Here is a 25288-nt window from a genome sequence, read left to right as displayed (position 1 = left end):
GCTGGGATCTCTGAAGGGACAAGATGAGCTTGGGTCTGTGAATGGACTGCTGCTGTTGGAACAAACCGCTACAAGCAGAGTCAGGGGACATCGCCTGCGTGACGATGACAGGAGTGTGTCCCTTCTTCTTCCTTCAACCTTTGGTCACCCTCCTGTGCCCTGATTGGCAGACCCTAATGTGGAGCCAGTGGGCAAGATATAAATGTGGTCTGCAGAGTCCCAACAGATTGAATACAATTTTTTTAAGTTTATTTATTTATTTTGAGAGAGAGAACGTGTGAGTGAGAAGGGGAGGGGCAGAGAGAAAGGAAGAGAGAGAATCCCAAACAGGCTCCACACTGTCAGTACAGAGCCTGATGCAGGGCTCAAACTCACAAACCATGAGATCATGAGCCGGGATCAAGAGTCAGATGCTCAGCCAACTGAGCCACCCAGGTGCCCCGCCCCCACCCCCCCAACAGAGTTTAGAGGAATGTGCTTGAAGCTGAGAAAGTACATTTACTCATTGATACAATTTATATGCACCTTGCATATATTTTTGAACTTGCTTACAACATCCGAAACAACTCCATACATCTTCCTAATGAGCCACAGCTATCTTTTTGTCCCAAGAGTTTTTCACTTTTTCCCCAGAGCAGGGACCCACAAAGTCCCAACAGTGATACTATGCATTTCCAGCTGCTGTTAATTATTCTTTCAATTCCATCACAGATCTATCTGAATACTCTGTTACCAAAACACAAAATTGGCAAGCTAACCATCACCAGCAGGCCTTGTATCAAGTTAAGGGAAAGGAGAAGAGGTAAGAAATTAGTTAATATGTACACCCAAGTAAGAAAGGCACCAGCTGCCACAGTCCTGTAACTTTCTTCTTCCACCAGTCAGTGTGTGTTTTTCCTTTACCGGAACTGAGCAGGTTAGGATATTTTACCCAGTGGGATGACCCAAACCTTCATTGCCAAACTTTCTGAATTGTCAGTGGCTCTGCGTTGAGGTTGTTGCTTGAGTTTTCCTGCAATTTCTTCTTATTGGACATGGAAGTCCCAAGAGGCCCTGGGTGAAACCTGGTTTCCAGACTTTGCCTGCCCCGTGAAGGAGAATCCAGTGTCCCCGGTGTCCAGGGTCAAGTAGCCAGGATAGTAACTCCCTTCTCTGCCTGCTGGTTCAGTGGCATGAGGGTTCCAAATGGCCAAATGGTTGTCACAACTTCCAGTGCAGTGGAATTATTATCATTCTGGTGAAAGAATTCTGCTCGGAAGCAAGACCTCCAAACTAGCAGAGCTCGAGGTTTCAGGGATGGGCAATGGACATGTTATGAGTGAGCTAGTAAGTAAATAAGTGAGAAGAGCCATTGCCATTTTCACCCTTGATTCCTGAACCAGTTTGTTTGTTTTTAGTTTTTGTTTTTTAAATTTAATTTATTTTTTTAAATTTACATCCAAGTTAGTTAGCATCTAGTGCCACAATGATTTCAGGAGTAGATTCCTTAGTGCCCCTTCCCCATTGAGCCCATCCCCCCTCCCACAACCCCTCCCGTAACCCTCCGTTTGTTCTCCATATTTATGAGTCTCTTCTTTTTGTCCCCCTCCCTGTTTTTATATTATTTTTGCTCCCCTTCCCTTAGGTTGATCTGTTTTGTCTCTTAAAGTCCTCATATGAGCGAAGTCATATGATATTTATCTTTCTCTGACTAATTTCACTTAGCATAATATCCTCCAGTTCCATCCACGTAGTTGCAAATGGCAAGATTTCACTCTTCTGGATTGCCGAGTAAGACTCCATTGTCTGTACATACCACAACTTCTTTATCCATTCATCCATCGATGGACATTTGGGCTCCTTCCATGCTTTGGCTATTGTTGTAGTGCTGCTATAAACATTGGCGTGCATGTGCCCCTTTGAAACAGCACACTTGTATCCCTTGGATAGATACCTGATAGTACAACTGCTGTGTCATAGGGGTAGGTAGTTCTATTTTTAATTTTTTGAGGAACCTCCATACTGTTTTCCAGAGTGGCTGCACCAGTTTGCATTCCCACTAGCAGTGCAAGAGAGATCCTTTTTCTCCACATCGTCGCCAACATGTGTTGTTGCCTGAGTTGTTAATGTTAGCCATACTGACAGGTGTGAGGTGGTATCTCATTGTGGGTTTGATTTGTATTTCCCTGATGATGAGTGACGTGGAGCATTTTTTCATGTGTCAGTTGGCCATCTGGATGTCTTCTTTGGAGAAGTGTCTGTTCATGTCTTTTGCCCATTTCTTCACTGGATTTTTTGTTTTTTGGGTGTTGAGTTTGATAAGTTCTTTGTAGATTTTGGAAACTAACCCTTTATCTGATATGTCATTTGCAAGTATCTTCTCCCATTCTGTCGGTTGCCTTTTAGTTTTGCTGATTGTTTCCTTCACTGTGCAGAAACTTTTTATTTTGATGAGGGCCTAGTAGTTCATTTTTGTTGAACCAGTATATATTTTGTAGGAGAAACTGTGTAACTTCTTGGTCATGGATTCAAAGCATTTACTGTGTTCTGTAAGCTTCAAGCCCATGCTTTAAGTGTCCTTTTATCCCAACTGGCACTAAAACTGAGTTTTCAAAGGCTCCATTCTTATATTAGCTCCACCTATCTAGGTGATGGTACCTATGATATTAGTTAATGCCACAGACACAAGGCCATTTTCCACTGAAAAGACTGCCTTTCACTAGTCTTATGCAGGGCCACTCCTGAGTGGGTCCATAATTGTGTCAATGTCAACATTCACTTTCACTTGGGGCCAGCATATTCAGGACAAGTATCTGCAAACCAGGCCTGAGTTTGTTTCCTTCTCATTCAACACGGCATCAGTAACACCCCTGAGTTTATAGGTATGGTTTGAAGGGAAAGAGATGATACAGGAGTTGATGAAGGTTGTCTTATCTATCTGGTCCTATAACGTGTACCTTTATGACTTGCTCAAGCAAGATCTTAAATCCTTTTCTACCTGATAATAAATTGTAGCTACTTATGTCCAATCTCATGGCTTATTGGGTCAGACAGGTGTCTGTCCTTATGGTGACTTGATGAAGCATCATTAGACATTCAGCTTTCACTAAGGCCTAGGAGTGAGCCAGAAGCTATTTCTACAAAAGAAAATAGTTATCTGCAGAAGATTTGAACTTACTGTGAAACATTAGAGATCTGAGCTATGCTTTCCCTATCTGTGTTTTCCAAAGGCTCTGAACACCCACAAATGCTACAAGTATCATTCTACCTCTTGGTCATAGGCCCAAGTAGGAGAGCATCTTGCACCATAGACTGAACTTGCTGCAGAAACTTCTTGTGCTCTGTTCCCCACTTAAAATGGACAGGCATCTGGTTCACTTGATAAGTGGGTCAGAGCAACATACTCAAATGCTACTACAAACAACCCACCAAAATGCAGAATCCAAAAGGCCCACCAGGCATTATACCTCTATTTCAGTGGCAGCCATCGCAAGATGCCATTACATGTCATTCTTCTTTTATGCTCTAGATCACTGTGTGCCAGAAACATCACTGAAATGTTAGGGTCTTAAATTTTCATGGAGTTTGCCTGCTATATTCTGGTTCACATGTATCTTAATAAGGTATCCAGAGTAACTTTTATGTCTGTTCATTTGGTAAATTATCACAATATCATCAATGTAGTGGCCCAGTGTGGTATTTTGTGGAATATCAAGATGATCACAATCTCTGTGAACCATGTTATGGGAGACAGCAAAAGAGTTGATGAGCCCCAGAGGTATGACTGCAAAGCTGTTCTCTTGGTCCTACTGGGAAAAATGCAAACCACTTCTGGTGGTCCTTATTAACTAGTAGAGAGAAAGGAGCCTTTGGCAAATCAATACTTCATATCCAGGGCTGTGTTCTTTGCTTTAATTAAGATAGCAATGAGGAAGAGCGGCTACATTACAGCATCATGTGATTATGTTTATGACAATCCAAAGTCATTCTGGAACACCCTTTCATCTGCTGCATAGGAAGAAGAGGCAAATTAGATATACGCATGTACCCTACATCTTTCAAGTCTTTGATGGTGGCACAATTTCTGCAAATACCCTGCAAGTGTATTGTCATTGGTTTGTATACCAGTCGGGAGAGGAAGTTTTAGGGGCTTCGACTTTGTCTTTTCTATCATAATGGATCTTGTTTCCAAAGTCAGAATGTCTATTCTAATTACACATCCAGCAAAACAGGAAAATACCCATAAGTTCCATTAATGAATCCATGGTCTGCCATGATTCAAACTTGGGCCCAAACTTCATTCATCATCTCACCACTATAGGCCCCTCCTTTCACTGGAATTCTGGAATTCTATAATTCTATAATTTGGGTGCCGAGGAAATAGTATCAATTCAGAGCCAAAGCCTAATAATCCCCAAAGGTCTAGGTATTTCCTTTTTTCTCCAGGGTGTAGTGACTTCATTAAATGGCCACACATACCTTTGGGGAAGTGTAAGAAAGGAATCCTTTATACACTTGTATTGGTGCTGCAGGGTCCCTTCTCAAGGGACTCTCCCTGTCTGCCTACACTTTAGTCAAGGCACTCTGGGTTTGTGAATGGCTTAGGTATGGAACCGAGATAAAAGTTCATGACCCTCCATTTTGAGGTCTTAAGTCCAGATTCTGGCCACAAAACTGGAGATCTTCCTGGTATGGAGATCAAGTAACATTTCAATAGGCCATTTTCCTCTTTCATGGTAGGGACATCATGGTCAATTAGCCACTGCCAAAGATGCCAGTGGGTCAACACATTTTGGTGACTACTTCTCCCCTATCCCATTATGGTTAGTGGACCCTCTTTGCCTTTGGGAGTTATGGACTGCCAGTTGAACTCCACCATTCTAGGACTCTGCTGCCTGCACCCTTCAAATCAGGGAATCCATCTCAATGATGGCATTTCCTTCCTGGTATATGGTGTCCAGACAGCAGTGTCACCACTGAGCTTTGCAAAGATGCGGGTGCCCCACTCTCTAATGCGTCTCTCAATGTCTTAATGGATGCAGGGTCTTCTGGTTCCTCCAAGGGAATGCAGTGGATGGGCGGGTGGGTATACAGGTCATGGGGTGATATATTCACTTGAATATACTTGTTTCTCTAAGCTACCATTAAGTCCAAGGTTCAACCAACCCAACCAACCAAATACACTGAGACTGTATGTATCTATACTTGGGGTGAGCGTAGCATAACACCTACAGTTGTGGAATCACTATGTTGTATGCCTGAAACTAATGTAACATCGTGTGTCAACTACACTCAAATAAAACAACAGCAACAACAACAACAAGGAACCCAAATAACCTGTCAGAGCTATCTGCAACAGCGTGAGGTAATACATTAAATTCAGACTCTCTGGCAGGTGCACCCATTTCGATAAATTTGGCTCCTTATGGTTTTTAAATATATTCTCCTTGATGTGACATCATGAAAATGCATCCTCATACAGATCCCTTAGCTTTATGACAACATAGATCATAAAAATCTTGCAATTACTTTGGTGCACGAACGATTTCCTCCAGTCAGGTTTTGTTCTTCTCCCGAAGATGCCGATGTATGTCACCGGGTTTGGGTCTTGTGGCAACGAGGGCTGGCTGAGTTGATCTTAAGGAAAATAGGCCTCCCTTCACATGGAAACTGCCCTAGGTGAGCTTATTATGTGTCTTTAAGTGAAGGAAGACTTTACTTGATTCATGTTTGGGAGGGTGGGCTGCTTTCACAGAGAATGATGGTTAATTTTGTGCATCAATTTAACTGGGCCACAGGATGCCCAGGTATCTGCTCCAACATTACTTTGGGGGTGTTCCTGTGAGGGTGTTTCTAGAAGAGATTAGCATTTGAATCAGTGAAGTCAGTAAGGCAGATGGTTTTCCCCCATGTGGATGGGCATCCTTCAACACACTGAGGGCCTTGAAGAGAGTAAAAAGGTGGAGAAAGGTTGAATGAAGTCTCTGCCTGACTGCTGTTAACTTCGGTCTTCTGCCCTCGGTGCTCCCGGTTCTCAGGCCTCGGTGATTCTTATCGGAAACCTGAGCTGGATTCCACACCATTTGGTTAGGCATTATTGACTCCATTTTACATATAAATACACTGCTAGAGGTGGTTGCTTCCCAATATCGTTGCCCGTCTTCTTCCTAAGGAGTGTAATTCTTACTACATTTGGAACTGTCAGTGTACCTAGCTAAAGGCTTAAATTCCTACCCTTTCTTACAACTAGATGAAACCGTGAGGCTACATTTTGTTTACGGAGATGTAATTGGAAGTGTTGGGTGGGAATTCTGGGGAGTATGTTAAAGGAACCTAATTTGTTTGGGCTTCTGACCCTCTCCTTTTCATTCTTCCTGCCTCCTGGACTATGAAAGTGATGGCTGGAGCTCTAGGCACTGTACTGGTTTATGAAATAATCTTAAAAATAAAAGCCCCTGGGCTCAGAATTTGAGAATGAAAGAGCAGAAAGATAGAAAGTGTTAGGGTCCCAAATGACTAGAGTTTACATGTGATAGAAATACATGCCTATCTTGTTAGTCATTTTGGGTTTTCCTTTATATGTAACCAAGCACAATCCATAACCATTTATAGATACAGGATTCCAGAAAGATGAAACCGATTGCCTCAGATCATGCAATTTGTAAGCGGCATAGCCAGGATGCAAATCTAAGACAGAGTCTTCCTCTGTATGTCATAAAACATTATGCGATAATGAATAATAATGCATAATATATTTATACCAGTTCATGTCAATTCATTGATTCAACTCACTCTCAACACCACCTTTGGCATAATTTACGGTACTTAAATAAATTAGCAAAAAAAAAGATGTTATTTTTTATATTAGGATCAAAGCAGGTAAGACAGTTTTTTTTTTTCATTTTTAAATAAACATGTAAATTTAAGGTGTACAATGTGTCACTGTGATACATTTATATATTGGATTTCAATCTTCTTAAATTTGCTGAGATTTGTTTTCTGTTCTAGCATATTATCTATTCTGGGGAAAGTTCATGCATGTAAGGAGAATGTGTGTTCTGCTGCTATTGGATGAAATGTCCTGTATATGTCTGTTCGGTCCGTGTGTTCTAAAGCATGGTTCATGTCCAATATTTCCTTGTTGACTTTCTGTCTGGATGATCTATCTATTGCTGATAGTGCGGTATTGAAGTCTTCTACTATTATTGTATCGTTGTCTATTTCTCCCTTAAGATCTGTTAGCATTTGCTTACTGTATTTCAATGCTCAGGTGCCGGGAATGTATATATTTATAATTGTTGTAACTTCTTGATCTATTGATCCCTTTATCATTATGTAATGACCTTCTTTGTCTCTTGTTATGTTTTCTGGCTTGAAGCCTGTTTTGCCTGATAGGAGCATGGCTATGCCTGCCTTCTTTTGTTTTCTGCTTGCGTGGAATATCGTTTTCCACGCCTTCGCTGTGAGCGTATGTGTGTCTTTAGAGCTGAAATGACTCTCCCTAGGCAGCATATGGTTGGATCATGCTTTTTTATCCATTCAGTTACGCAGTGCCTTTTTGCTGGTGAGTTCAATCCATCTACATTTAGGGTGATTATTGATATGTAAGGACTTACTACTGCTTTCCAATTCTTTTGTTATCTCCACTGTTTCTTGTTTCTTCTGTTTCTACCTTTGTGAGTTGGTGGTTTTCCATGGTGATTTTCTCAGTATCCCTCTTTTTTATGTTTCATGTCTCTGCTCCAGATTTTTGTTTTGTGGTTACCATGAGGTTGGCATAAACCATCTTATAAATAAAATAGTCATTTTATGCTGACAGCAACTTATTTTCATTCACTTATAAAGCCTCTATCCTTTTATTCCTCTCTTATATTGTTAATGTTAAATTAATGTGATTTTGTTACCAAGTTGTAGAGGCTATAGTTTTAATATTTCTTTCTTTTAAACTTTATGCTATAAATGACACCCAATTCCAAAATAGAGTTACTGTTTTAAAATTCTGACTGCCTATATATCACCTTAATCAAAGTTTTGTGTACTCTTGTCTTTTCATTAAAATTTGAACAGCTCCTTCCAACATTTCTTGTAAGGCAGATCCAGTGGTGGTGAACTCCCTTAGCTTTGCCTGGGACTTTGTGCATCCTATCTGAAGGATAACTCAACTGGAGGGAGTATTCTTTAAATTTTTTTTAAGTTTATTTATTTATCTTGAGAGAGAGAGAGCACAAGTGGGGAAGGAGCAGAGAGAGAGAGAAAGAGAATCCCAAGCAGGCTCCTCACTGCCAGCACAGAGGCCAATGTGGGGCTTGAACTCCCGAACCATGAGATGAGGACCCGAGCCAAAATCAAGAGTTGGATGCTTAACCCACTGAGCCACCCAGGTGCCCCGCCCCAAGTTTTAAATTAGATTTTTCTTGACTGACAGTTTTTTATCTTTCAATACTTTAAATATGTCATTCTCCTCTCTCCAGGCCTGTAGAGTTTCTGCCAAAGATCTGCTGATAGCCTAATGGGAGCGGTTTTTTTGTTTGTTTTGTTTTCGTTTTTGTCAGTTACTTTCTTTCCTTGGTTGCCTTTAAAATTCTTTATCATTGACTTTTGACAGCTTCACTGTAACGTATCTCGGAGAAGGTAGTTTTGCATTGAGATAATAAGGTATTCTATTAGCTTCACGGACTTGGATATGCAGTTCCTTCCTCAGGTTTGGGAAGTGTCCTTAAATAACCTCTCTGCCTTCTTCCCCTCTCCGTCTTCATGTATGTATGCCCATTATTCTTATGTTCACTCTCCTAACAGAGTCTGGTAATTCTCAGAGGATTTCTTCACTTTTAAAAGAACTTCTGTCTCTCACACCGGAATCATTTCTAGATTCCTGTCTTCCAGATTGCTTATTCTCTCTTCCATCTTATCTGCTCTATTTCCAATGCTTTCCAATGCATTCTTTATCTCCTTTATTGAGTTCTTGAGCTCCAGAATTTGTTTGGTTCTTTTTTAGAATTTCAGTCTCCTTGGTAAAGCACTCCCATTCATTAATTTTATTCTTGAGTTCACTGAATTGCCTGTCTGAGTTTGTTTTACAGAGCTTGTTGAATTTCATTACAGCTGTCAAAAATGAGTGACTTCACAATACTCCATGTCTCTATTTGGTTGCTGAAGATCTGTCATTTTCTGTTTGTGATACCGTATTACTGTGATTTTTTTTCCTGGCATTCGATGAAACGGGCTTCTGTCGCTGCCCTTGAAATACTGAACACTGTTCACACTTGGGTAAGATTTTATTCATTTCGATTCACAGTTCAATAGGTTGGCAATTAGAAGCCTTTCTTTTGTTTTCCAGTAGGTGGCGCTTGAGCACAAGGTTTTAGTTTCTCTTCCTTGAGCTGTGTGGCCTTTGCAGTTGGGAGCCGGCCTAAAAAGAGAAAGGTGCTTGAGTGGGTGGCTCAGTCGGGTAAGAGTGGGCTCTCAGCTCAGGTCTTGCCCCTGGATTGGGCCTGTCAGGAGCTCAAGCCCCTGCGTGGAGCCTACACACACACACACACACACACACACACAAAAGGGGCTAGTGGCAGAGTTGGGGGAGGTGCGTGCTAGCCCTTGGGGTTGGGCGTGCCCACCGGTTGCTCAGGTTTGGGGGGAATCCACAGGCAGGGGAATCCCAGGGCACCTGGCGGGGCCTCTTGGCTGAACTCCAGGGCAGACGGCCGGAAGTGTGCTCCTCCAGAGCTCTTTGTCCGCCTTTCTCCCTCCCCTCCCCTCCCCTCCGCAGCCAGTCTCACCCTCCACCTTCGAGGCCCCTCAGCAAGTTGGGCTGTAAGGAAGAGCAGCCAGCCCCTCCAAATGCAGACGCCTCCCGCCAGTCTCACCCTCCACCTTCTTCGCTGCTGCCCACTGCTGCCGGTGCCACGCCAGCGCCACGGCCGCCGCCCCCCTGTTGCCGCCCGATTTCTCTGTCTCTGCAGCCTCCCCGAGGTCCAGCCTCCCCCCCCCCCAACCCCACCGGCCCCCTGCGCGGATGGACGGACCCCTCCAGTCCCGGTGGATGTCTGACTAGTTGTAAACGGAGGGGGAGGCACGAAAGCAATGGCTCACGGGGCCGGGACAGTTTTTCTCGAAGGTTCGAACCGTCGGTTTTCCCGATCACAGGTTGCTTTGCGTTTTTAACTGGGACTTCTGTTTTAACCTCAGCAGTGAGCCTCATCTTCACAAGCTTGCAGTGAGTGCAGTTCGTGAGAGAATACAACCGCAGAAAGGTCCAGAAATTCTGGGCTTTTCCAGACACGGCTGCCTCTGGTATAGAGCTGCCAGGGGCGCTCTGTGCCTGCTGGGTCTGGACGAGCCCGGTAGGGGCCGCGACGCCGCTGTCCTTGAAGGCCGCTGTGTCCCTAAGCACAGGCTTCCGGGCACAGGCTCAGAAGTACGACTGAAGGAAATAGCAGGACCTGATCCTTCCTTTTCTCTGAATTCACCCGTGGCCTTTAGTGTTTCAGGCAGGACCTGATCCTTTCTTTTCTCTAAATTCAGCCTGTGTCCTGTAGAGTTTCAGGCAGGGTAGATTTCTGACTCATTCGTTAGCCTTTATCTTCTATTTTGAATAACAGTGTCGAAATAAAAATATTGGGAAGACCACGTGTTAGAAAATGTAAATCTAACCCCAAACGATAAAAGACAATTGATTTCAACCTTCTGAATGGAATGTCAGCAGCTTTTTCATTTACATACTCACTTTTAAGGCATCTTAGGTATGGTAGTGTCTTAATAATTAAGGTAGTAAATTAGCATAATTAACATAATTGCAGCATAATAAATTAATCTTTGTATTTTGTTTGACGCCAAAACATATATTGGTGAGTTAGGTTATGATTAAAGATTATACCACTAGGGCCTTGATTTAATTAGTATTCTCTTGACTTGAAAGGTACAGTTGTTAGGTAATAAAAATTCTAAATTGAGGTCATGTAGTCACTTTGAAGAAAAAGACACTTTCTTTGGTCTCATACTATACCATAAAGTCTCCGAAAAGAGCTATTCAGAACAGGCAAGTTGGGAGAGAAGTTTTATATGCTAATGATTCAGTTCTTAGCTAAAGGGTATTTTTAACTTACTAGCAAAGTGTAATAATAACACCATTGATTGTCAGTGCTTTTGAAGATGAGGCAAAAGGAAAGGAGGGAAACGGGGGTGTCGTGGAAGTATCATAGTCACAGGTAGGACATGCATCTGGAGGGATATATGTGCACACCGTTTCACACAGAAGCCCACAGACCTCGGCCACCACCCTGGAGGGTGGGGGTTAGGGTCGTTTCTGGGCTTGTCTCTTGACCAAATGGTAGACCACCTACCTATCCTGGGACACTTTTGAGAATAAAAAGGAGTCCCTAAATTAAAAAAAAAAAAGTTTAAAATATCAATTTATTAATCAACACATTGGTTTATTATAGGGCAGATCTGCAAACTAATTGCATTCAAAAATCTCTTTCTGAAAAAGAAAAAATAGCATATATTTGTGTATACTGAAGAAAAAATTTTAAACAACTTTATATTGATTCTTCGATCATTCAAATGGCAAACAGAGTCCTTTTTCTTGCTACAGATTTAAATATTCAAATACTGTAATACTTTATATTCAAATACTTTAATCAACTTTGAAGACCTATCTTTTTTTAAAATACCATGGAGCTGGTATTTTTCTGAAAATATGTTTTTCAATATAGTTATTATTTAAAGCTGTTAAAAATAAAATTGCCTTCGGTCTTTTTCAAAGTTCCATTTGGAGTTAATAAAGTTGGAATTATTGGTACTTTCCATTGACTTCTCCCTATGGACTGTAATAGTTTTAATGTCAAAACGTCTCTATGGATGTTGAAGCACTTAGCAATGGCAGAGTAAACTCTGCCATGTGGAAAATACCAGTTTGGGGATGATACTACAAAACATTCTGGGTGAGCGCAGAGGCATGGAAACAATGTTGGTCTTACGAAGTTAAGAAAGCTGGGGAGCAGAGAAGCCCTTGACTTTGGTTATGACGCAGACATAATTCACAGTGTGCCCACACCAGCTGTGGTGTCATTCCAATATAAAGAGACCGACATAAGGAGAAGCCGCAGCTGTCAAAATGCGCAAGTATTTGCAAATATGCCTGTTTCTGAGTGCATTTTGTTTGATCCGTAAGTGCCTGCGTGTGTCCTTGAAAGGGAGGTGTTAGTAAAATTGCTTCTGGAAAGGGTCAGGAAAAGAAATACGTGATATAGGTATATAGGTATGTAGCGTGCCGATCTGCAAACTCATTCCAGCTTATTTTCATGCAACTATTAGTACTACTTTGTTAAAAAAAAAAATCCAGGAAAAGTGCCAAACTGGATCATTCCATAAGGATACTAGGCATGATTTAAGACTCTTCTGGTCAGACCAGGACAGATGGCCATCAGAGTCGTGTTATAGATCAGTGCTCTCCGGTACAAACCGAACACAAGTCAGATAGGTGATTTAAAATGGTCTATCGTCCCATTTTTAAAAAGCTACAGACATAGGTGAAATTTATTTTAATCATATATTTGAGCTGGCATCTCAGAAATATTATCATTTCGATGGCAGTCTTCATACGATTATTCACGTGCTAGTTCACATTCTTCTTTTCTGTACCGACTGTGAAATCCGGGCTGTATTTATAGTTAGAGCTTCTTTCCCTGTGGACCAACCACGTTTCAAGTGCTCAGTAACCACCCGTGTGGTTCGTGGCCACTGGATCGAAGAGCGCAGCTCTTGATGATAAACCTGTGGTTATAAATGTGTGCTACGACACCTGCACGGTACAGCCGGGAGGTGGCCGCACGCGTTTTGAACTCAGGTCTGATGATGCCAAGGCCGGTGTCCCTTCCACTCCTGTCTCCTGAGGCGGCCTTACCGCTCAGCCTTGTCGATGGGGGGGGGGGGGGTGAGCTTGAAGAGCACATCCCAGGGTTCCCTAAGCCCACCTTGTCAGAGATGGCGTTTCCTTTCTTTGTCTTCCTTCCCTTCACCCCTGTTCACAGCAAATGCTGTTCTATGTGGGAGGGCAGTTGAGGACGGGGGCCACAGACTGGTTAGAATCAGTGTAGGGAAGGGGCCAGCTGGGGGGGCGGCAGGCAGGTGGGGCGGCCTGGCACTCCTGGGGGTGCGGGATGGGGGCGTTTGCAGAACGGTCTGCGTGAATCCCTCCCTGGAACACAACCTGTGTGGCAGTGGCATCAGGGTCCTGTCCTGGGCCGGGCAGTTTCAGGAATTGGGTTTTATTATTTCATTCGGGGCTTTTCAGATCTAGGAACCCCATTGAAGTTCAAGGAGACCGTCCGAAAGGCACCCAGATGTCCGTGTCTTATTCGATGCTGGGTTGAGAGCTATCATTTGCACGTGGTGCTCTTTCCTTGCGAGGAACTAGAACAGGAGACAGAAGCCTGCCTTACGGAGTTCCGTCTAGAGTACGTGTGAAAACCGACGGTGTGGCGTATGCTGAGGGTAAAACTGCCCTGGGTGTTCTAGGCTGACCCGTCTTCCCTCCCATTCACGTTGGAGTCCTAGCCCCCCCCCCCCCCCCCCCCCCCCCGTACTCAGAATGCGACTATATTTGGAGGCAGGGCCCTTAGAGGGCCCTGCCTCCTGTGCTGCGTGGGAAGTGACGATTTCCTGCCACGGGCAGCATCACCTGCGTGTCCCTTCTGTGTGGCTTGGCCACCTCCCTTTCAAACTCCATCCCCGGCTGCACCAGGAATCCAGGGCTCCCAGGCCTACTCAGGACCCACTTTTCTCCTGTCATTTCCTACACAACCGGCTGAAATCCTGAGCTGCCCACAAAGCGTTGTAACACTTGATAGGAAGGAAGAGCAGGTTGAATGAAGAATTTAGGTTTGGATTATCGAGCTCATGCACTTTACGTTTTGTTCTTTTAGTTTGTGAAAGATTAGATTTTTTCCCACTGTACATTAAAGTTAGCTTCTTGGGGCGCCTGGGTGGCGCAGTCGGTTAAGCGTCCGACTTCAGCCAGGTCACGATCTCGCGGTCCGTGAGTTCGAGCCCCGCGTCGGGCTCTGGGCTGATGGCTCAGAGCCTGGAGCCTGTTTCCGATTCTGTGTCTCCCTCTCTCTCTGCCCCTCCCCCATTCATGCTCTGTCTCTCTCTGTCCCCAAAATAAATAAAAAACGTTGAAAAAAAAAATTTAAAGTTAGCTTCTTAAAGCATTTACGTATTTTGCTTGAGTAGTAACTTTACGAGGCAGAATGAATACTTTTAGATGTTTCTGACTCTTAAGACAATGCTCTGTTCCACATATAATTAGTAGCCTACTTAAAATGTTTGAGGCCTTTATAGTTCGTTATGACAAGGAAGTTAATTAAAATCAAGCTCCTGTGAAAAAGATGGTTTATAAGTTTAAACAAACAAAATTTCCTATAACCAGTGTGCTTAAAATGTAGTTTCTTACAACAATCAGAATGTTAAGGTTATAAATCCTTGAAATTATTAAGGTGAACCTTTTACAATTGTTTTTGTCCTTTTAATACGCTGACAGAAGGAAAGAGATACAGACATACAATAGCTAGAGATGTAACTTATTTTTTATAATAATGGGCAAATATGAAATAACCCTTTTTCTGTCATCACCTTCTTTTAGATCCTTAACCATTACAATGTATTTGTTTAAAATATCTGTTTCCTGGGGCACCTGGGTGGCTCAGTCGGTTGAGCGTCTGACTTTGGTTCAAGTCACGATATCGCGCTTCATGGGTTTGAGACCCACCGTTGAGCTCCGTGCTGACAGCTCAGGGCCTGGAGCCTGCTTCAGATTTTGTCTCCCTCTCTCTCTGCCCCTCCCCTGCTCACACTCTCTCTCAAAGATAAATAAACATTAAAAAAAATTCTTTTAAATATCCGTTTCCTTACCATTTCTGTGGAGTGATTTCGGTGGATAAGGTACAGAAAAGTATTATACATATTATGTAATATGTGTATATTATGACATATATATCTTTCATATCTTCCAATTTTTATTTTGTTTTCCTGAAAAGTTTTCTTTAACTGGGTTGACTCTAACATCTGAAAAAGGGAAGGGACCTTGACATGAGAAATTAGCGGCCTTTCTCACCTGACCCCTGGTTTTATGATTTGGGCCTCCTAAGTGGACCTTGGGTTCGCTTCCTCACTGCCAAGGCCATGATCTTGTTCAGGGATTCCTTTGAAGTGAGATGTACAGGAAAGGGGTGAGGTCACTTGAGGTACTTCTTGGATGTGGTTTTACGTGATATTGACTCATGTAGAAAAGGTTATTCCCTTTCACTCCTTCCAATTATATGAAGGAAAGATCTCAGCCTGGAGCTAGTGTATCCCTAAAATCATCCTTATCAACCAAGATGGACCCTTACGTGGCAAGAATGTGTAGCTAGGATTCAAGACGGTGATTCTGTTTTCTTGAATATATCTTCCTACCTCTGTTCTATTTATGACAAATAATTCTGTCATGCAATTTATAGAGATAATAATAATATAAAGTTTCTTTTAAAAATGAATTACTAGGGGCACCTGGGTGGCTCCGTCGGTTGAGCGTCCGGCTTCGGCCCAGGTCATGATCTCACAGTTCGTGAGTTCGAGCCCCGCGTCGGGCTCTGTGCTGACAGCTCAGAGCCTGGAACCCGTTTCAGATTCTGTGTCTCCCTCTCTCTCTCTGCACCTCCCCAGCTCATGCTCATACTCTGTCTCTGTCAAAAATAAATAAACTGTAAAAAAAATTTAAAAATGAATTACTAAAAAAGAGTTTAATGAAAGGTCATCTTTATTCTCTATACAAAAACTGTAAAGATGGGAGCTAATCATTCCAATGTAGGAAGCAGTGGCCTAATCCAAGCCCTAGGAACTCTCACAGACTATTGTAAGGACATCCTCTGTGTCCTCCTTGCCTTCCCTGCCTCCTTGTTGCACAAACATTTCATCACTCTGGGGTGCGAATCAGATAAGGTTACTGTCTGGCTTTAGCGGCTCCTCCATTGCCAATGGGAACATCTCAACTCTTTAGCACGAAATGTACACAGGGTGCTCACCTCTTGCCATCACTCCTTCCTGGGAGCTTCGGGTATTAGCCACACCAAACCACCTGGGTCCTTGATCATGACAAAGACGTGACGAAGACAGACCTCTACATCTTCGTAGATAAGATACTTCTGTTAAAAGCCATTCTCCCAGTTATACGCATCTAGTACGGAGGAAGAGGATGTGTGATTCTGGAAGCTAAATGTAAAAGAGGAGAGAAGACTTTTATTGTGACCAACACTGGACTAAGTCCCATCCCTAAAACAAGGACTTGGGAGAAGAGCTTTTCTAGCAGAGATGTTCGACAAGGATGGAAGGGATACAAGGGTTCTGAGCTGAGGGAGACGTTGACTGGTTTGAAAGGAACAGTTGATGGGAGGGTAAACGCAGATGAGAATGTCATTTCAAGACCTCCTTTTGTTCTGTCTTTTGCCAGAAGTTAGACTCTCATTCGCTTTTGGGGTGGGGCCACGCCAATTCTGGAAAAGCCACTGGCGTGGGTTTTGTAGTTGTATTTGCAGAGTGGTGGTTCAGGGGACGTGCCTGACAGCCTGAGTAGGTAGGTATGTCCTCCATTACTCCGCCACTCGGTAGGTGTGTACTTTGGGCTTTGTGAGGATTCACTGAAGTAGCTAAAGGACTTGGCACACTGCTTGGGCACATCGTGAGCTCCACGGAGGTATTCGCCATTCTGTCACTTGCCATCACAACGCAAAGGCGGAGATACGGCGTTTGGGCAGAGGCCGCTGGCACATCTGTGCCTCCCCTCGCTTTCCCTCCTCCCTGGCTTCTCCTGGGGTGTTGTGACGCAATCCGAGATCCAATTACATCATTTCATCCACCAATATTTCACTCTGGTTGACATACAATTTAACAGCAGAATATTTCACCAAGTACACTTTAAAAAAATCTTTATTTAAACATTTCTTTCTAGCCTGCCAGATTTTTAGGTGGTAGATTTTTAACTTTTCACTCTATCTATCTGTCACTATATACATACATATGATATATATTTCTCACTATATATCTCACTGTATATATCATATATCACTATATATGATATATATCACATATATGTGTATATTGTAATATGTACATATTATATGCATTATATAATTATATAGAATATATTTATATAACAAATATATAATAGTTCCCCCAAATTAAATTATGAAATCAAAGGGTATGAACTTAAAAAACTCGTTTAATGTTTATTCATTTTTGAGAAAGAGAAAGACAGACAGACAGAGACAGAGAGCAAACAGGGTGGGGGGCAGAGAGATAGGGAGACACAGAATCCGAAGCAGATGCCAGGCTCTGAGCCAACGGCACAGAACCCTTCGTGGGGCTCAAACTCACGAACCACAAGATCATGACCCGAGTCAAAGTTGAACTTTGAACCAACTGGCCAACTCAGGCACCCCAAGGGTATGAGCTTTTTAAAGACACCCACCTGATACATATTCCTGTTTTCCAGCATTTGGTGTACACATTTGATTGATATTAATAAATGCTCTTTTCTTTTTTTTTTTTTTTTAATTTTTTTTTTTTCAACGTTTATTTATTTTTGGGACAGAGAGAGACAGAGCATGAACGGGGGAGGGGCAGAGAGAGAGGGAGACACAGAATCGGAAACAGGCTCCAGGCTCTGAGCCATCAGCCCAGAGCCTGACGTGGGGCTCGAACTCACGGACCGCGAGATCGTGACCTGGCTGAAGTCGGACGCTTAACCGACTGCGCCACCCAGGCGCCCCAATAAATGCTCTTTTCAACGTGACCACAGGGATCTGCGTCCGTTTTATTCAATGCTTCATTTCCCACATCTAGAGCAATGCCTGACACACACCAAAATGTTCAGTAAATGTTTGCAAATGAATGAATGGTGCTCCGTTTACATCATTCCTGTTTGCATTCATTCATTTGTTGGGCAAATGTGTATTGGGGACCCTGTAAGTTCCAGACATCCTGCCCGGTACTGGGGGTACAGTAGCAAATGCTGCCCCCACTTCTGCCCTCAGGGAGCTAACCTCCCCGCTCGGTGTTCTGGGCCGCCCTGCCTGAGCAAGGTGTGGGGCTGGTGCCAACCCACAGGCTCTTGGTCTGTGATGAGATCAGCGCGGGAACTGAGAGCGAACACTTAGAAACAGCTATGGCCACGTGACAGTAATTTTACGTTCTATGGATACCATAATAATAAAAACTTCTTGTGTGTTTTGAATGCATTTTTTAAAAATTATTTTCCTAGTCATTTATTTTTATTATATTTTGCAAAAGTATGTGTCCAAGAAAGGGGGAGAAAGCCCACTAGTCCTTCACTAAAGGTAGTATGAGAAGCTGTGCTCTGCTCTATTGCAGTGTAGGAGGGAAAAACTAGAACATTCCATGTGTATTTTTATATGTCATAAGTAAAGCAATTAAGCTGCAGTGAGATTCATTACCAACGAGGACTGTGTCCTCACGAGGTCCCTGTGTCTGGTTCCTTTTCAAGCACAGCTGCAAAGCCTCCTGAGAGAACAGTTGGGAGCCATAACCCCCGGGGTCAAGAGCATCATGTTATCTCTGTTAGCTTTCAGCAAATTGCAAAGTTATTGCAGTTTGGTTGGGCCTAGTTAAACGTACTTGCAGATTACATTCTCTGGTATTAACTAAACCGCGTCCACAAAACGAACAAGAGACTAAGAATACTCCTGCAAAGAAACCGTGAATTGGAGTAATGGCACCGGGGGGTCTGAGTGGCTCAGCCAGTTCAGTGTCCGACTTTTGATTTCGGCTCAGGTCATGATCTCTTGGTTAATGGGATCGAGATCCAAGAGGGGATCCGTGCTGATAGTGCAGAGCCTGCTTGGGATCCTCTTTCTCCCTCTCCCTCTGCCCCTTTCCCTGCTCACACACACACACACACACACACACACTCAAAATAAACAAATTAAAAAAAAAATAATGGCACCACCATAGACACAAGCTAAAAATTAAAAAAAATGACAGAATGGTCACTCTTCAATCAAAAAAAGCTCTTTGTTAGTAATATTACAAGGCAAAAACCAAACAAACAACGAAAACTTAATCACATCTGACAGCGAATCACACCAAACTTGAAGTTATCACTACGAAAAAATTGAAAAATGTATTTACTATGTAACAATGAGCCTCAGCTTATTATCTTGAGAGATACACTAGCAATAGCATAGAGCCGTCACAGAGAGTACAATATTTACGAAGCAGGCATCCAGGACATAAAAATGCCTGCATCTTTGTAGATGTGTCAGTAAAGATAAAATCTCTGTCATGGTCAGTGCTACAGGTTGGTTGTTGGAAAAACAAAGTTAAAATCTCCATAAAAAAGAGCAAATCGTCAATATTACGTTTTCCAGACAGACATTGTGATTCTTTCTAGACGGCCTTTTTGAAGTTTGTCAGTCTGTGATTACAAGACATGCCCTCTCCTCCCTCCTACGGATCCGAGGCCCTTTGCCCTTGCAATCCTGGAAGCTGGACTTAGTTGGTAAGAACGCCCACAGTTTGATATGTTATATTGAAAATAAACAAATGAAACAGTGTTATGATCCTGCAACTTCCTGTTAGGAATAATCTCTTTCATCCTGCAAAACAGTTCTTAATAAATAAGCATGTAGATTTTATTCTTTTATTTTTTTAAGTTTATTCATTTATATGAGAGAGAGAGAGAAAGTACGAGTCGGTGGGGGGCAGAGAGAGAGGGAGAGAGAGAGAACCCCAAGCTGGCTCTGCAAATCGGTGCAGAGCTCGAACCCATGAACCGTGGGATCATGACCTGAGCCCAAGTCAGGTGCCTGACCAACTGAGCCACCCAGGCGCCCTGACGGTGTAGATTTGAAATGTGAAGTCTGTAGCCGTACCTTCAACAATTCTCAATTTAATACTTCACAAAATTTCATTAAATTAGATGAAAAAGTGATCGGAGTCCATGTTGCTTTTGGATTTAATAGCCAAAGGCAAAAACACATCATGGTGGGAAAATCCAATGCCCACCAAAACCACAAGTGTGGTTGAGGAAGTTTGCACACCAGGAGGACAGGGGCATCTCAGGAAGGTGCTGGAAAGAAACGCTGATAAGATTTGGACTTGGGTGGTTGTGGAGGAGGGATCAAAGAATGGCTAAGGAATGATACTGTCAGGAGGCAGTGATTGGATCCCTGTCTTATTGATGTGATGAGAAGCAAGGCTAATGCGGATTTATAAAGAGAGCGCAGTGACTTATCCTCGCCAGGAGAGGGGGATGTTCGGTCGTTTTGTGGCTTGAACTTGATGTTTTGACTGTTCGGACGAGGCGACAGGGTGGCCTTGCTCCAGGTTCAGTGGATCGTGGCCGCAGAACGGCCTTGTCTGATGTTGGTGTGAAATGGCTTGTGGTCAGTGGGAGAACACTCGTTTGTGCTGTGAGTTATCTGTGAGTGCTGGGCCGGCTCCTGGATGCCAGGGGTGCGTTTGTAAGAACCTTCGCAATGACTCTGAGGAGCCAGGAAGCCATTCCAGGACGTGAACACAGGCATACCACTATCTGTCTCCTGTTTAAAAAAGCCCACCTGGGATGATAGGGGGATAATTTACTTTACAATAGAATACTTTTGTATATTTCAGGAAGACAAAGCTGCGTGCTGATATTCCACAAAATGGCTTCAAATAGAAATGCTTCTTTCTGCGGGTCAGATTTTGTCAAGACCGCCTGCATTGTATCTTTAAAAAAAAAATTTTTTTTTAACGTTTATTTATTTTTGAGAGGCAGAGAGAGACAGAGCGTGAGTGGGGGAGGCAGAGAGAGAGAGGGAGACACAGAATCCGAAGCAGGCTCCAGGCTCCGAGCTGTCAGCACAGAGCCCGACGCGGGGCTGGAACCCACAAACCGTGAGATCGTGACCTGAGCCGAAGTCGGTCTCTCAACAAACTGAGCCACCCAGGTGCCCCTGCATTGTATCGTAATGAATACGACAGAACACATCCTGAAGAAAAACAACTCTTGATTTTTGTATGTGATTTACTTATGTTTGTTTCTATAACAATTTAACCAAAGCTTTGAAAATAAAACACACCCTCTTTTAACAATTTTACTTGGTTCTCTCGGACATCTTCAATGAACTTAATCATATTAGCTTGAACAGAAAAATTAAAAAAAAAAAACAAACCAGAAAACTACTCTAATAAAGCATTTGATGTTGGGCTGTAGAAGTAAAAAAAGTGAAAGAAAATCTGTGCTTTTCTCAGTCATCACCGTATTTTAGTAAAAGTTTAAGCCCCTCACCTAGTGCTACACATTCAAGCAAACAAATAGAAAAGCATCTCAGAACTTGGAAGTCTCCAGGCTTAATAAGGCTTGCTCTCCTTTCTGGAATTAAAGGAGCACTTAGGGAAATTTGGTTTGTGCCAGGCTGCACTGTCCCTGGGTCATGCCAATCCAGGGGTGGGACACGAGTCAGACCAATGTGACAGGCGTCTTCCGGCAGCTTCCTCCCCTAAAATTTGTAAATCATCCTGCACTGACAAATATGCCTTTTTTTAAAAATGTTCATTTGTTTTGAAAGAAATAGACTCAGAATGTGGGATGGCTAGCATGTGAATGATTTAATAAAGCAATAGTTTCCAACGTGAGAGACATACTTTGTGAGAGTATTTCTGACGAGCAGGGGCCTAAATATATGTTTCTAAAATGCATCTATTTCACATTTGTCATTCTCTTTTTTTGCCTCGGCTCCTGCTTTCTCTGTTCTCAGTCCTGGGAGCTCTCGGTTCTGAGCGAAGCCGACTTTAGCATTCTGTTTCTCAATGAAGTCTAATCTCAGATTTGGGGGAAAAGAGTACATTGTCTGATGTTCTCACGAAATTAAACAGGATTCTGAAAAAAAAATCTATCTGTACACACCACCCTGTGACATTATTGTTGGTTATCGCTATTGTGATTATATTGCTTTTTTTTTAATGTTTATTTTATTTCAGAGAGAGAGAGAAGGAGAGAGAGAGAGAGAGAGAGAGAGAGAGAGAGAGAGAGAAAGAGAGAACATGAGTGGAGCAGGGGCAGAGAGAAAAGGGGAGAAAGGATCTGAGGCAGGCTCTGTGCTAACAGTAGACAGTCCGATGCAGGGCTTGAACTCACAAACCGTGAGATCATGCCCTGAGCTGAAGTCGGATGTTCAACCGACCTTCAACCGACCGAGATGGCCAGGCGCCCCTGTTGTGATTATATTGTGTGGTTTAACATGTGCAATTTTGTATCTGCTGATTGATACTTTTCACTGCATTGAGAATGTATTCACTTTGTATTCTGAATTAAAAGAATTAATTCTTGGGGCGCCTGGATGGCTCAGTCGGTTAAGTGTCCGACTTCGGCTCAGGTCAGGATCTCGCGGTCCGTGAGTTCGAGCCCTGCGTTGGGCTCTGTGCTGACCGCTCAGAGCCTGGAGCCTGTTTCTGTTTCTGTGTCTCCCTCTCTCTCTGACCCTCCCCCATTCACGCTCTGTCTCTCTCTGTCTCAAAAATAAATAAATGTTAAAAAAAATTTTTAATAAAAATAAAAAAAAAGAATTAATTCTTTTGTTTTTAATTTTATTTTAGAAGAGAGAAAGTGTGTGAGCAGGGGACAGGGACACAGAAAGAGGGAGAGAGAGCGAATCTCAAGGAGGCTCCGTGCTCAGTGTGGAGCCTGACCCGGAGCTCGATCCCACAACCGTGAGATTATGACCCGAGCCCAAGTCAAGAGTCCAACGCTCAACCAACTGAACCACCTAGGTGCCCCTAAAACAATTAATTCTAACATATATTTCTCTTCACATCTGTCTGTCTACCTATCTACCAAGACAGATACATCTCCCAGGCTGTATATCTATCGCTTCCACACTGGGAAGATGGAAATAAATATCAGGTGATGGTTCCTGTCACATGGCCACATTCAGCCACAGTCATCGGTATTTTGAGAAACAAAACTAATTTCGATGCCTCGTAGGAGTTTCGTGACTGGGTCTGGCTGATCTTTTCAGCATGATACTCAGGATCCCCCGTCAGCATGTATCCTATCACCTGGCTATTCATCACTCCATAGAAAGTCTGTGCTCCTTTTGCTAATTTTTTGCTCTACGTGAAATGTCTTTTCTTCCCTTTTTGCTGGGCACGGTGTTGCATATGTGCTTCAAGGCTCAAGTCACATGTCACCATCTCTCCAGGTAGAACGAACTGTGAAGTCTTCTGGGGTCCCCTAGCGGACTGTACAACCCCTTCGGCATTTATCCACGTGTGACTCATGCACATAGCTGGTCCCTCTGAGGAAGCCTTCGTCTTATTAAAACAGCACAGGGATTGAATTCTGGCACCATAACCTTCAGGTGCGTAGACTCTAGGTACACCTTGTCTATGCGGTGGGCATAACCGTGCTTACCTTGGGGTGCTGTTGTTAGAAAAAAAGCCATCAAGGGACCCATCATTTGTTCTCCAGCCACACTGGCTACATTATGATGTCTGCAAGTCTCTACTCATGTTTGTGTCTTTATATCCTGGCCTAGCGACAGCATACTCTCAAATATTTATTGGCTGTATGATAGAATATGTCAGCAGAGATTAAATATAGGAGTTGACAAGGATGCAACTAAATATTTATGATGTGCTCTATCAATATCACCTATGAGCTCTAGCAGAACGTGAGGTCCAGCTGAGGCAGTGAGAAAAATCTCATCTTGCCATTTTGTAATAATATATTTTCAGTTTAACTTCTGATATGAAAGAGAAACCAGAAACCTAAATTCCACTGCCTTGATTTCCTTGAACAAAATAATTGCCAGGATGAAGCAACCGGCTTCTGTCCTTTCAACTCAGAATTTTTAACTCCGAGGTCCTCAATCATTCAAAATTTGGTTAAATACAAAATCAAACCTAATTCAGACCATTAATTACAGAGCTTCTAATGTTCTATTCAGCTCTGATAGCTCTATTCTCTTGAGAAAAACTGCAACAATAAAAGAGTTATTCCTGTTGGCTTGGAAATTTCAACTTCCTTGGGATTTTACCCAACTCTGCATTTTAAACCGTATTTTTCCACTTGCTAGGAATAAGGTGCGTTGGAGAATTGCACAGATTAGTTTGGACTGCTCTCCATTTGGCATCACCATAAATAAGCCAGAGCTGTGAACCAAGAAGAGTGGACAGATGTCATTTTGCCTGCCCAGTGTCTGTTTCTCCTTAGGTCACAGCACCCACATTTACAATAGGGATTCAACTCCCCCACGATGTCTCAGTCTTGCTAAGACTGTAAATCAAGGTGTTTCTTGCGCAGTCAGTGGTGACCTGGTAGGCTCCTTATCCAAACCACAATCTGTCCCCAGATGTCAAGTTGTCCACCCCACCCAGTCTCCAGAGCTGCCCTTGGTTCTAATCAGCTCAAAGCTGAATTCTGCAGTTTCCTTTGTGCTCTGGAGATTGCCCGAGAGCCCTTCAGTAAGTCCCTTTTTACTTGTCACACACAGTGAGTTCCTGATACAACCAGAGAACCTTAAGTAATACATTTAAGATAATTTACACTTAGGGGGAAATATTTTCATCTTCGCATCATCTTAATCAATGTCAAGTAGCTATGTCAGTCCCCTGGACCATACTGCATGTCTAACAACAGATGGATCCTATGTGACCATGGGCGGTCAGGTGGCTCTCCTGAGGCTTGACTTTCTCATTTGCAAAACAATGATGATAAAGCTACTAGACATACTTTGTTTAGACCTCTACTGTGACGGTAGATTAAAAACAAGTAACGAAATTGTAACAAAAACAACAAAACAACAAAAACAAGTAACAAATCACAAAGCACTCTATAAGGTAGGGTATTTATTTTCTTCATGTATTCTTTTAACAAACATCTCCTACTACGAAAAATATTTTTTACCATGGGGTTATTTTGGTGCTCATAGTGTATATTTTAAGACAAGAGTCAACTCTTCTCTAAAGCGTGCCATCCATGTGTCTGAACATTGATGATATCCTAAGCAGGTACGATGGCTCCTCACCTTTTTTTAGTTTCCAATAACCTCCAGTATTCCTTCATTTCATTTCAATGAGTCCACATAATCAGGGGTATATGTTGAAGGGACATTTTAAGGGAGGTGCTTGAGGAGGCATATAATAGAATTGTATGGAAAAAAATAGGATCGTAAGATTGTACTGATGAGCGATTCCAGTTGGCCTTTTACTTTCTATGTTGAAATGTCACCTCCATCCTCATTTGTTGTCCTTTTAGAAGAGCAGCGAGTTA

General features: G+C 42.8%; 1 long non-coding RNA gene across 1 annotated transcript in view; it reads left to right on the top strand.

Moving 5' to 3' along the window:
- LOC123586300 overlaps window positions 1-1476 on the top strand; it is a 102302-nt gene extending 100826 nt beyond the window's left edge. Inside the window, exon 4 of the long non-coding RNA XR_006706727.1 lies at window positions 712-1476. This is a non-coding gene — a long non-coding RNA (uncharacterized LOC123586300). The remainder of the gene's footprint in view (window positions 1-711) is intronic.
- Window positions 1477-25288: the final 23812 nt, after the last annotated feature.

This window comes from Leopardus geoffroyi, chromosome C3 (genome assembly GCF_018350155.1).
Source record: "Leopardus geoffroyi isolate Oge1 chromosome C3, O.geoffroyi_Oge1_pat1.0, whole genome shotgun sequence".
NCBI classification, from domain to species: Eukaryota; Metazoa; Chordata; class Mammalia; order Carnivora; family Felidae; genus Leopardus; species Leopardus geoffroyi.
The sequence above is the reverse complement of the archived record's forward strand: the minus strand, read 5'-3'. Positions and strand labels throughout refer to the sequence as shown.